Source organism: Pelodiscus sinensis, chromosome 9 (genome assembly GCF_049634645.1).
Source record: "Pelodiscus sinensis isolate JC-2024 chromosome 9, ASM4963464v1, whole genome shotgun sequence".
In the NCBI taxonomy this organism is placed as follows: Eukaryota; Metazoa; Chordata; order Testudines; family Trionychidae; genus Pelodiscus; species Pelodiscus sinensis.
Window position 1 is genome coordinate 50,571,318 of NC_134719.1, and position 13,264 is coordinate 50,584,581.

The following is a 13,264-nucleotide window of genomic DNA, read 5'->3' on the forward strand; positions in this document are numbered from 1 at the left end:
TAGTGCATCTAGACCTAAAAACTAGTTCAAATTAGCATTTTGCTAATTTGTACTAGCATGTCCACATTGAGTGGACCCTGAACCGAGGTTAAGGCTGGCCGGAAGCAGTGCCGGCAGGGCATCAGATTAGGACTTAGAGTGTGGAGCTGCTGTCTCAGGCTAGCCGAGGGCTGTGCTTAAAGGGACCTGACCCCCACCCCGGACAGACAGTTCTCAGGGGTTCCCCGCTCGCTTGTCTAACTCGATGAGAGACAGCAAAGAAGTCCTGGCTTAGAGTGCCCTGAATGCTCACAGTCGGCACATCACAGCACTCGGCCATCAGCCTGGCTGCACTTGCCACAGGCTGCCATCCGGGAGCAGGAGGGTCAATTGGGGGGCTGCAGGAGAGGCTAAAGAGACTGGGACTTTTCAGCTTACAAAAGAGGAGACTGAGGGGGGATATGATAGAGGTCTATAAAAGCATGAGTGATGTGGAGAGGGTGCATAAAGAAAAGTTCTTCATTAGTTCCCATAATAGAAGGACTAGAGGACACCAAATGAAATGAATGGGTAGCAGGCTTCAAACTAATAACAGAAAGTTCTTCTTCACAAAGCAAATAGTCAACCTGTGGAACTCCTTGCTGAAGGAGTCTGTGAAGGCTAGAACTATAACATAGTTTAAAGAGAAGTTAGATACATTCATGGAGGTTGGGTCCATGGAGTGCTATTAGCTAGGGGGTAGAAATGGTGTCCCTGGCCTCTGTTTGTGCAAGGCTGGAGACAAATGGCTTGGTCATTGTCTTCAGTCCATCCCCTCCAGGGTACCTAGTGTTGGCTGCTGTCGACAGACAGGCTACTGGGCTAGATGGACCTTTGCTCTGATCCAGTACGGCTATTCTTATGTTCTTATGTTCTAAGCTCAGGGCTCAGGGTCGGGGGTCTCACTGGGCCACCTTGATTTTCATGCAAACCTGTTCCTGGGTGGCCAGGCTGGCAGCTATCCTGCCCTAGACGGCCACTTTTCTGTGCCTAGTGCGGAGGTCGTGGACGTTGGAGGCTTCCCCCCAAACCTCAATGAGGTCCACGATGTCCGCACTAGACCAGGCGGGCGCCCGCCTCTTGCAGCCCGGGCAGGCTCCCGGGAGCCGCCAGCCTGGTCCCGGGAAGAGGCGTAAGGCTGGGTGGCAGCGGGTGGCTGGCTCGTGCCATGCCAGGTGCAGGGTCTGGTCGCCGGGTGCTGGTAAGCTTGTACCTGGCATGGGCACCATAGCCAGACCGTGCCCCTTTAAGGGCTTCGGGGCCGGGAGAGGGGCAGACGAGTTTCCCTGGTGGTGCCCAGAGTGGCCACCAGGGCAAGCTGGGGAGGGCTAGCCTCCCACTAGTTTGAATTAAGTGGCTACACAGCCCTTAATTCGAACTACTTAATTCGAACTAGGCGTTAGTCCTCGTAGAATGAGGTTTACCTAGTTAGAATTAAGCGCTCCGCTAATTTGAATTAAGTTCGAACTAGCGGTTTGCCTGTGTAGCGCCTATCAAAGTTAATTCGAACTAATGGCTGTTAGTTCGAATTAACTTTGTAGTGTAGACATACCCTCAGTGATTTGATCTCTTTAATGTGTCCTGGTCAGAATGGCAAGTAAAAAGCTGAAAAAGCTGTATAAAAGAAAATAACTTGAATAAGGACTCAAGTATCAGAGGGGTAGCCATGTTAGTATGAATCTGAAAAAGCAGTGAGGAGTCCTGTGGCACCTTAGGGTACGTCTAAACTACATGCCTCCGTCGACGGAGGCATGTAGATTTGTGTATTCGAAAAAGGGAAATGAAGCCATGATTAAAATAATCGCGGCTTCATTTAAATTTACAGGGCTGCCATGCTGAGCCGACAAACAGTTGATCAGCTCTTTGTCGGCTCCGGGCGCTAGCCTGGACGCTCCCCTGTTGAAATGAAAGCCTTTTATCGACATCCCCTGTAAACCTCATCCTACGAGGCATAAGGGGGATGTTGATAAAAGGCTTTCAGTTCGGCACGGCACGTCCAGACTAGCGCACAGAGCCAACAAAGAGCTGATCAGCTGTTTGTCGGCTCAGCACGGCAACCATGTAAATTTAAATGAAGCCGCAATTATTTAAATCGTGGCTTCATTTCCCTTTGCCTATCTGTCTAATCTACATGCCTCCATCGACAGAGACATGTAGTCTAGACACACCCTTATAGACTAACTGAAGTGTTGGAGCATAAGCTTTCGTGGGCAAAGACCCACTTCGTCAGATGCCTGTAATGGAAATTTCCAGAGGCAGGTATAAATATGCAGGCCAGAATCAGTCTGGAGATGACGAGGTGCATCCAATCAGGGAGGATGAGGCCCACTTCTAGTAGCTGATCTGGAGGTGTGAATTCCTAGAGAGGAGAAGCTGCTTTTGTAGTTAGCGAGCCATTCACAGTCTTTGTTTAATTTCCACTACATGCATCTGATGAAGTGGGTCTTTGCCCACGAAAGCTTATGCTCCAATACTTCAGTTAGTCTATAAGGTGCCACAGGACTCCTTGCTGCTTTTGAATAAGGATTGTATCTTGCTAATTTAAGTTTTAGATTTTTAGATACATTTTCACCTTTATCTGCTGGTAACCATTTTTAGCTTTCTTTCTTGATATCTCTTAACCCGTGCTCTTTTGTTAGTAACCTTATTTTACTTTTCCTATAAATCAACCCAATGGTGTGATTGAAGGGAAGGGATGGCACTTATCCCATTTAAATAGATGAACTATGATGTACTGATTCTTTAACAGAGCAGTGCACTTAATGTGAATGTCCAGTGGTGGGTTGAGGCTGTGCCTTGCAGAGACACATCACTAAGGAGCATCACTAATGGAATGTATATTGTGAGGACTACAGGTTGAACATCCCTGGCTTGGAACCCTTGGGACCTGACTGGTACTAAACCAGGGAATTTGCTGAATGAGGGGAGGTCAGTGCCAGCTCCTCCAATTTCAGACACTAGGGCTCTGCTCTTGACTGCCAGCCCTGACATTCTGAGGCTCCACTCCCAGCCACTAGCTCCTGTGGTGCTGAGGTTCTGCTTCTGGCCATCAGTCCTGGGACTCCATTTTTCCCTACTCTAGCAATGCTCCTGGCCCCAGCCCATCAGTTTTTCCCTGTGAGGGTGTGTCTAGACTACATGGCTCTGTTGACGGAGCCATGTAAAGTATTTTACTTGACATAGTCAATGAAGCGGGGATTTAAATAATCCCTGCTTCATTAAAATAAAAATGGCTGCCACGCTGTGCCGACAATCAGCTGACCCGGCACAGCGCAGCAGTCTAAACGCGGTGCGGTCGACAAGGGAAGCCTTTGTCATTTCACAAGGCAACCCGGAGCGGTCGTCAAAGGCTTCCCTTGTCAACCGTGCCGCATCTAGACTGCCATGCTGTGCCGGATCAGCTGGCTGTCTGCACAGCGCGGTGACTATTTTTATTTTAATGAAGCAGGGATTATTTAAATACCTGCTTCATTGACTATGTCGAGTAAACTACTTTACATGGCTCTGTCGATGGAGCCATGTAGTCTAGACACACCCTGAGTGCTCCAATGCTGGAGCAGGGCTGTTGCAAGACTAGGGAAATCCATATTACAGACATTCAACCTGTATTGTGAACATAATATATGTGTATAGTACAAACAGGTGACTTCTATGGCTGGAAGAAGTATGAGACCTCATGCAATGGTATGGCAATAATCTGGATACCATTTAAATACATTATTCCATACTATCACATTTCACAATGAATGTTTATAACCTATTGGTTTATGAAGGGCCTCGTCCTTTAAGCAATTGGGCTTTGGATTAGGCCCCAAAATAGCAACATGCATTTGAAAATATATAATTCTTTTGACAAAGCTGTTATAAGAAAAGACTTGAAAGATTTTTTGTTGTATTTGTTGTATTTAGTTGTCAGACTAAACCATATCTAAATGCTGACCTTTTTCCAGACAAACCACACATTTGTCTGTTCAGTTACACTTTCTGCATATATTGGTATGGAAGAAACATTGTCCTATTCAGTTTACTCACCTTCATGGATTTACATGAGGTGAATTTTTCATGCCCCTGCTTTGCACATAAATGAAAAACTTAGACTTGGGACCCAGACTGTAGGCTGATAAATAATACAACAGTTCATCTGCATGGTCCTGCCTATCAGAAAGAGCACCAACATCGATTTATTTTGATACTTTCGCTGTTCCTAGTGTTTCACTACTTGACATTTTATTTTTCTTAACTTGAGTTCTCCATATTGCTTGTACTAGTTTCAAACAATTGTTCATAAGTATTCCATAGTAAGTTGCTCAGAAAAATATTTGCTTCTCTTGTTCAGGCCACTAGAGCAGTCACTGGTGGGGTTGAAGTCAGAGGCAAGGCAGCATAGCTGTATTGTCTCTTACCTGGGTTACTTTTCTTCTTACCTCACCTGCATTTGAACAGACAACCTATTATGTATACTGCCTGCTCTGGAGCAGTCTTAGGGAATGGAGTGAGAAGAGTTAAGCTGTCAGGAAGGAAAAATTAAATTGAGATTTTGGTTGTGTCAGGCAAAATGAGGGAGATACCAGGGGTAGGGGGGTCTTACCTTAAATTGGTGCTTAGGGACTCATCAAATGTTCCTGCTTCTCTGCACCTGTGACAATTTCAGTAAGAGTTGTGTGTTCAAGCAGTGGACCTAGTCAGTTTTAATGGTTTGATCATCACTCCAGCTCATGAAAATATGAGCTGATGAACACTGATACCATGCAGGACAGATGGTGTGACCCGCTGGAGTCTTTTCAGTTATGTTCCCTACTTTGCTATCAAGACTTATTTCTCAAATCCTTATAAAACTGTCTGTTTTCAGATTAGCAATCTGCTCTTCTGAAGCACTAGTGGATCATCTAGTCAAAAGGAAACATATGTTATTCATGGGTAGTGAAGACTGATTTTAATTACTTTTTGGCTGTAGATCATACTTCATAAATTTGGTCTGCACAGACCTTAAGTCTCTCCCACATACCCACTGTGTGCATATTTTAAGTCCTGAGCTTGTGATAATGAACTTCATGCATGCTGTTTAACTTTTTGAAGCATAGCTGCAGGAAAACAGAATTCTCCTGGTAATATTCTTTAGCATGAAGAAGAATGATGTTCCAAATTTTGTGTAGTTGTATTTGTCTTTAAAGAAGATCCCATGACAGAAGCTAGGATTTAAATAGGTAATTTAAAACACAAATAGTTTGAGCACTCAGAGAGAGCTGCAACCAATATGAAGCAAACAAAACAACCTCCCTGGTCAAATTCTGTTCAATTACCTAGATTTTATTTCTTTCAATTAAAAATTGAATTTCTTTGCCATAGTAATAAGTAGGATCAGAAGAAAATGATGTGAGCATATTCAACATAATCACAAAAGATCTAAAGAAAGGGGTGAACTGAGAGGTGGCAAAATTTGCAGATGATACAAAACTGCTCAAAATAGTTAAGTTCAACTGGACAACAAAATGGCCAATGAAATTCAATGGTAATAAATGCAAAGTAAAGCATATTGGAAAACAATCTCAACTATATGTGTAAAACTATGGGGATTAATTAGCTGTTACCACTCTAGTATCTTGAAGTCATTGTAGATAGTTCTCTGAAAACATCCCACTTAATGTGCAGCAGCAGTCAGAAAAGGAAAGAGAATATTAGGAATCATTAAAAAAGAGATAGCGAATAAGGCAGAGAATATTTTATTGCCTCAATATAAATTCATGGTGCACCCTCATCTTGACTACTGGGTGCAGATGTGGTTGTTTCATCTCATAAAAAGATATCTTGGCATTGGAAAAATTCAGAAAAGAGCAACAAAATTGAGTAGGTGTATGGAATAGCTACTATATGAGGGGAGAGTAATAATACTGGGACTTTTCAGCTTAGAAAAGGGGAAACTAACAAGGGAAATGACAGAGGTCTATGAAATCATGACGGGGTAGAGAAAGTAAGTAAAGTAAAAGCTATTTACTTGTTCCTATAACACAAGAACTAGGGGTCACCAACTGAAATTTATAGATAGCAGGTTTTAAATAAACAAAAGGAAACATTTCTTTACACAATGCATAGTTAACCTATGGAACTCCTTACCAGAGGACTCTAATGGTGTTCAAAAAAGAGCTAGATAAACTCATGGAGAATACGTCCTTCAATGGCTATTAGCCAGGAGAGTCAGGAATGGTACCCCTAGCCTTTCTTTGTCAGAGGCTGGGACTGGGTGACAGGGGTGGGATCACTTGATTATTGCCTGTTCTATTCATTCCCTCTGGGGCACCTGGAATTGGCCACTGTCAGGAGACACGATACTGGGCTAGATGGACCTTTGCTCTGACTCAGTATTGTTGTTTTTATGTAAGGTCAATAAGACACAAAACGCACCTGATATGAAATTGAAATACTTTACATTCTGTGGATAAATGCTGAATTTCAATTTTATTTTTAAATGTAGTGAAATGTAGTGATATAGTTTAACTACAGAACTAAGGCTTATTGAAATATGTAAGTGAGTACAAATAACTGTGAAAGGTTAAACAAAGAACTGGTTAAAAATTGCCTCCTTTAGAAAATGCAGTTTTTTGAGGAATGTGTTGTTTTTGACCAAATTTTAAATAAATCATTTAATTTTGAAAAGGTGAAAATGTTTCCTTCTGACAATGCAAAAAGTTTCATTTTGACATTTTGTTTAAACTTTTATAATGCAAAGGATATCAACTTTAACATTATTTAATACATTTAATAATTTACATACATATATATATGATATTTTAATATTATGTTTTGACATTGAAATGAAACAATTTTATGTTTCTGAATCCAAATTTTTCAGATGTTTAATGGCCACATTTTTACTTTTCACTACATTTCAAAATGAGAGTTTGAAATGTCAGCATCTACCCATTATCAAATGACTTCATCTTGGAATACTAGCTAACTGAACATTAAAGATTTAAACTGCAGATTGAGCACAGAATGTAAATTATTTAAATTCCGACTTTTCAACCAGCTTTAATTCATTACCCCAAAAATCTAGCAACATCCCAGTCCAGTGTGGTATGTGTCATTAGATGTGGAATCCCCATCTTGTTTGGGAATGCTAATTTTGCCTCCTGCTTTTAATCCTGTCTATAGGCTCAGATAGGACAGTCCACACTTGACTGATGCAAGAGCTCAGCATCCTGACAAAGGTTAATTCAATCTGTACAACATTCCCTCCTGCATACCACAGCAGATCCCAAACAAAGGCTTTCCTCTCCTATACTGCTCTTTGGTGACTGTAGGCTGGACCTTGTTATCACAATTATATCCTGGATGTCTACCCTCAAAAGTTGTAATAAATATGTCAAAATGATATGCCAAAATGACAGTTTAATAAATCCCACATGTATTGGAAAAGATGTTCATGCCAGTCTGAGGTGTGAGCAAAATTCCTCCCAACTCCAGTGACTAGCCAAAGGATGCCAAGAGACTTAGCACGGGTGAATCAGCATTTGCTACTGGTAACAAGTCACAGGCCCTCCTACCCCATCTCTTCTTACCCAGATCCATGGGGATAATAGGAAGACAGATGGAGAGAGGTTCTAACTCCTGCCCTTAAGGATTCCAAGGATATGTATTCCCCAGCTGGTCCAATAGAATCCTAATGAAAAAAGATGGATAACAGAAGGAAGTGGTAAATATTTTGTCTGGAGATTTGATATGAATGCACACAGTACAGACTTTGATTTTAAGTATTGACTGCAACAAAAGAGCTAAATAAAATACATCTTTTCTTTTAATAACATGGATTGTATTGGCACAGTCTGGACAACAATGATGATGAGCAAACCTCAAAGGGATATATGGTACAATTTAAATTTTAAAAAAGCAACAAAGCACTCTTCTCTGATCTATAGTTACGTCTACTGAGTCTACAGAGGTAGGATGGAAAACCTCAAGAACAGGCTATTTTGTGAGATTTCCACTGCTTCAGTTTTCTGACATGATCTGGGTTACTCCCTGGAAATTGGAAGCATAAGAAAAATCACAAATACTCAAACAGTTCACAACTTTATACTCAAGTGACTTCATCTTGGAGTGCTAACTAACTAAATGTTAAAGATTTAAACTGCAGATTGTGTACAGATTTATTGAACTCCTCTTTGGGTAATTCTCTATAGCTCTGTAAGAGGGTCAGAAGGAGACTGTTCTGATAATTGAATTTGAAAGGGACCTCTGCAGGTAAATAAGGAGCCCTTAATAAATACATCCTCTTCTTTATCCACTTTGCAGACATTGTGACTGATATGACTTTTATATGAACAATGGCAACTGGTTGCTTGAAAATGTGGTTTCTTACTTAAGTTGTGAAGAGTAGGTGTCAACAGTGAAAAATAAACCTGGATTAAAAGCCAGTAAACAATATACATAAACTGTGTTTATGACCATTTATTTGATCAATACCACTTTTTATCTTATTCAAGTATTTATTACATTACTTCATCTTCCAAGAATTTCCTAGATAATCATTGTAAAGCTATTCTAGCCTTTGGCAATAAAACCTAATTTCAGTATATGAAGTTTCATAGATTCATTAAATATTTCCATTAATGACTTCTAGTTACATCAAAATATAAGAGGCAAACAATTACAGTCTGCTTTTTAATCACACTACAAATCATAATATAAACTGACAAAGTATTTACTTATAAATTGCTTATTTTAAATGGTCACTGACAATTTCAGAAAAATGATTTTAAATCTATGAAAAGTGAAGAGAGAATGAAAAACAGGTCATCACTTTAACTGAAATTTGAAATGAAACACTGGTATTCATCACTATCCATATGTCCACAAAAATGGTTCATTTTGTTCCTGACAATCTGCTTGCTCCATTTAGACTTCTGAGATAAATTTACTACAATTTTATATATTTCATCCTTATTTAGGGCATAATCAAAAGGAAAATTCAATTGTGCAATCCATCTGAAATCTGATGGTAAAATTAACTTGAACATCTGTAAGTAGGATACACTTGTAAAGTCACTGAACTCTTTGCAAGAAAAGAAAAACCTAATTGTGCCAAGAATTCTGTTTGTCTTATTTAGACTGATGATTTTCTTTAATGGTACTAGAAAATGCAGCTTACATGACTCAGAAAGGAGACAGAGTTGCTATTGCTTGTTCAAAATAACCATCAGTGCCAGCTGCATATAAAACGTATGTGAGCATCTTCATTAATTTTATTACCTCTGGCATATATTAAATTAATTTAATTCTTCAACATGTTGATTGTATTAAAACAGATGAAGAAGGCTTTTTAAATGATTCATGTGACTTGGACCAGTAATACAAATAACAGATTATAGCACCTAAGTCTGTCACGATTCTTATATTACAAACCTTAACATACTCAAAAATGTCTCAGGGTTGAAAATTGGCTGATGGTATTGGGCCTAGGTATGATTTAATTTTTCATTGATATACTCTTTTTACAGATATAACAGTGATAGCAGTTTTCCATACTATCTTTGAATACACTCAATATATTTCATGAAAGTTTAAATGTTGTAGTTTTCTATAAAAGGCATCTTCTCCTAATATATATGTCTTTTATCCCACCAATAAAATGTAGCTCTCTTGGGTAACTGTTTAGCACTGCACCACAAATAGCAAAACACTACTGGAAGATTAGCATGTGAAGGATGTTTTACCCATATAAAACTGCAGGGGGAATTTTAGATTGACAGAATGTACTTGATTTGGAATTTGACCAGGTTATTAAATTTAACCCACGTAATCTTACTAATAGCTCTTTGGGACTGCCATAAATTCCCACCAGTTGGTATCTGTCCATAAAGGAATATCCAGCATCTGGTTGATGCCAGAGCACAGAATACATTTACACCTTGCCCTAATTTGTCCTCTGACAGGAAGATGCTGGTTTAGGATCCAGAGATGCTAGCTTTATACCTACATAAGTTAACGCAGCTCCCATTTCTTTATACCATTTCAGTGTGCAAGAAGAGCAGATTGGGTGAGAGGAAGTAACCCAATATTGCTGATTATATATACAAAATAAATAATTTAAAAAAGAAATTTAAGGAAAAAAATCAGGAACTTTGGTTCATAATAAAAATTCCATTATTACCTCAATCTGCGTTATTGAACCACAGTTGATGTTTCTCCCTAAGTTTTATTGGAGTAATATTTAAAGTACAATAAGGTAAATTAAACATATTATTTAATCTGTCTTCAGTCTGAATTCCCTGGCACAATATTTTATCTGTATTTGTGTGCATGAGTAATGTTTGACATGGATAAATACTTAATCATGAACTCCTTAATCATGAATTCCTATGCCTTTTTAGGAATTATACCAACATAAATTCCTGTATTTTCCCCTTCCTCTGCTGCACAAAGCTCAAAGCAATGTGAACTAGAAATGTACCAATATTTCCCACTAGAAAAGCTGAAGAGAACTTGAAGGCACTTCAGAAACTATGGCAGATCTATGTGATACTTCACAAGTAGAGAAAATCAAAATAAAAGAAAAAAAACATAATGCAATAAAATCAATCTATAGGTGATGTCATTACAAAGTAATATTGTTTACAGTACAATAGCTATCTACCTTAGGAACTTCCTTTCATTAATATCTGAACACCTCACAACAACACACAATGTAGAGAAATTTTACAGATGTATTTTACAGATGGTGAACTGAGTCACAGAAAGATTAAATTATTTCAGAGAGGAAATAATGTTAGTCTGTTTCAGCAAAAAGAAGGAATTCGGTAGCACTTTAAAGACTAACAAATGTATTAGGGTGTTAGAACATAAGCTTTTGCCATCAGATTCCTTATTAAATTATTTGTAGAAGATCACAAAGGAAGTCCATGTTAGGAAATTTAGGAAATTGAACAGAATCATAGAAGTGTAGGATTGGCGGGACCTCAAAAGGTCATATAGTCTAGTACACAGAGCAGGACTAAGCAATAACTAGACCACCGCTGGGTGTTTTTTAACCTTTGCTTAAAAACTTCCAGTGAAGGAGATTCGACACTGAGAGGAAGTTTTTCTTAATATTAAACCTAAACCTGAGATTGATGGTGAAGGAGGGATAAAAGGGGAAGGGATCTCAGGAAACTTTTCCTCCTTTACTTATGCTACATCAATTACATCTTTATGATCTAGACCCATGGCCAAGAAACACTGGACAGCATTCCATAGAGACTTTAACAACCTACACCCCACCATCAATCTCAGCCTGGACCATTCAACACGAGAGATCCATTTCCTGTAAACCACAGTACAAATCACTGATGGAAAATTAAATACAACTCTCTACAGAAAACACACTGACTGCTACACTTACCTACATGCCTCCAGCTTCCATCCAGGACACACCATACGATCCACCATCTATAGTCAAACCCTTAGTTACAACCACATCTTCTCCAATCCCACTGACAGAGACCAGAAACTTCAAGATCTCTACCAACCATTTGTAAATCTCAATTACCCACCAGGGGAAATAAAAAAACAAATTGAAAGAGCCAAACGAATACCCAAGAACCATCTACTTCACGGTAGGCCCAAGAAAACAAACAATAGAACGCCACTTGTATATCACCTATAGCCCCCAACTTAAACCTGCCCAACACATTATCAATAACCTACAACTTATATTGGAACAGGATGCTACACTCCGAGAGGCTCTGGGGGACAGACCTATAGTCTCCTATAGACAACCACCTAACCCCAGGAGGATTCTTGCCATCACAGGATATACCACATTAATACCAACCCTGGAACTTTCCCTTGCAACAAACCCCGTTGCCAACTTTGTCCACATATTTACTCTGGTGATACCATCACTGGACCTAACCATATCAGTTATATTGGCAAGAACACATATTTCTGTTCATCCAGAAATATAATTTCTGCCATCATGTTTCAACAGTGTCCTTCTGCTATGTATATTGGACAGACTACTCAGACACTTTGCCAAAGAATTAATGTCCACAAATCAGACATCAGATATCTTCACGAGGAAAAACCAGTTGCTTTTCATTTCAACCTACCTGGACATAGTCTTAACGACCTTACTACATGTATCTTACTGCAAAGAGACTTTAACACCCGATTGCAGAGGGAAACTGCAGAACTTTCATTCATGCTTAAATCTGACACTGTAAGAATGGGCCTTAACAAAGAAGCTAATTACCTTACTCATTACAAAGATAGCTTCCCCACTTATCACCCCTGATAAGCCATTCATTGACTCATAAATAGCTATTCACTCCCTCCCTCTCTCTCGTCCTACCTTCTGTACTAAATCTGATTTGTCAGTTTAATAATGTGTTCACTTTTTTCATTGTATTCTTTTGGTATATATGGTCATGCCAATTCTCTTCCAGAATATGATCTGAGGAAGTGGGTCTGGCCCATGAAACCTATTAAACCATCTTGTTAGTCTTTAAAGTGCTACATAGTTTTTCCTTTTGTTTTAGCCAGTATTATTAGTGATCTCTCAAGTTCCAAAGTTTCACTGTAGCCTATGCACCATCTTCATTTTGCTGCATTCTTTTCTGCATCGATCATGTAAAAAATCAGTCATCTTCTTGAGTATTATAGGATGCATTTCATCAGGCCCTGGTGACTTGAAGACATCTGACTTGTCTAAGTAATTTTAACTTGTTGTTTTCCTATTTTAACTTCTGAACTGGCATTCAACATGTTAGGTGTCCAATCACCACCAACTTTCTTGGAGAAAACCAAAACAAAGAAATTATTAAACACATGCGCCATTTCCATATTTTCAATTATTGATTTTCCCTCTCCACTGAGCATGGGACCTACTCTGTTCTTCATTGTCCTCTTGTTTCCAATTTTTGTAGAATGTTTTCTTGTTACCTTTTACGTCTCAAGCTAGATTGAACGCTATTTGTGCTATGGTCTTTCTAATTCCCCCACCTCCCTAAATACTTTTGTTGTTTCTCTGTATTCATCCTTTGTAATATGACCTAGTCTCCACTTTTTGTAGGACTCATTTCTGATTTTAAGATCATTTAAGATCTTATTAAGTCAGGTTAGTCTCCTGACATACTTCCTATCTCTCCTACTCAGTAGAATAGTTTGCTCTTGCAAACTATAATGTCTCTTTGAAAAACTTCCAACTGTACTCAATTGTTTTTCCTCTTAGACTTGCTTCCCATGGAAACTTACCTACCTACTGCCTGAGTTT

General features: G+C 39.2%; 1 long non-coding RNA gene across 2 annotated transcripts in view; it reads right to left on the reverse strand.

The window, feature by feature from the left end:
* The window catches only part of LOC142830606 (uncharacterized), a 127,798-nt gene that overhangs the window by 62,538 nt on the left and 51,996 nt on the right, over positions 1-13,264 (reverse strand). For both annotated transcript variants that reach the window (XR_012906002.1, XR_012906001.1), the window contains exon 2: positions 7,575-7,675. This is a non-coding gene — a long non-coding RNA (uncharacterized LOC142830606). The remainder of the gene's footprint in view (positions 1-7,574; positions 7,676-13,264) is intronic.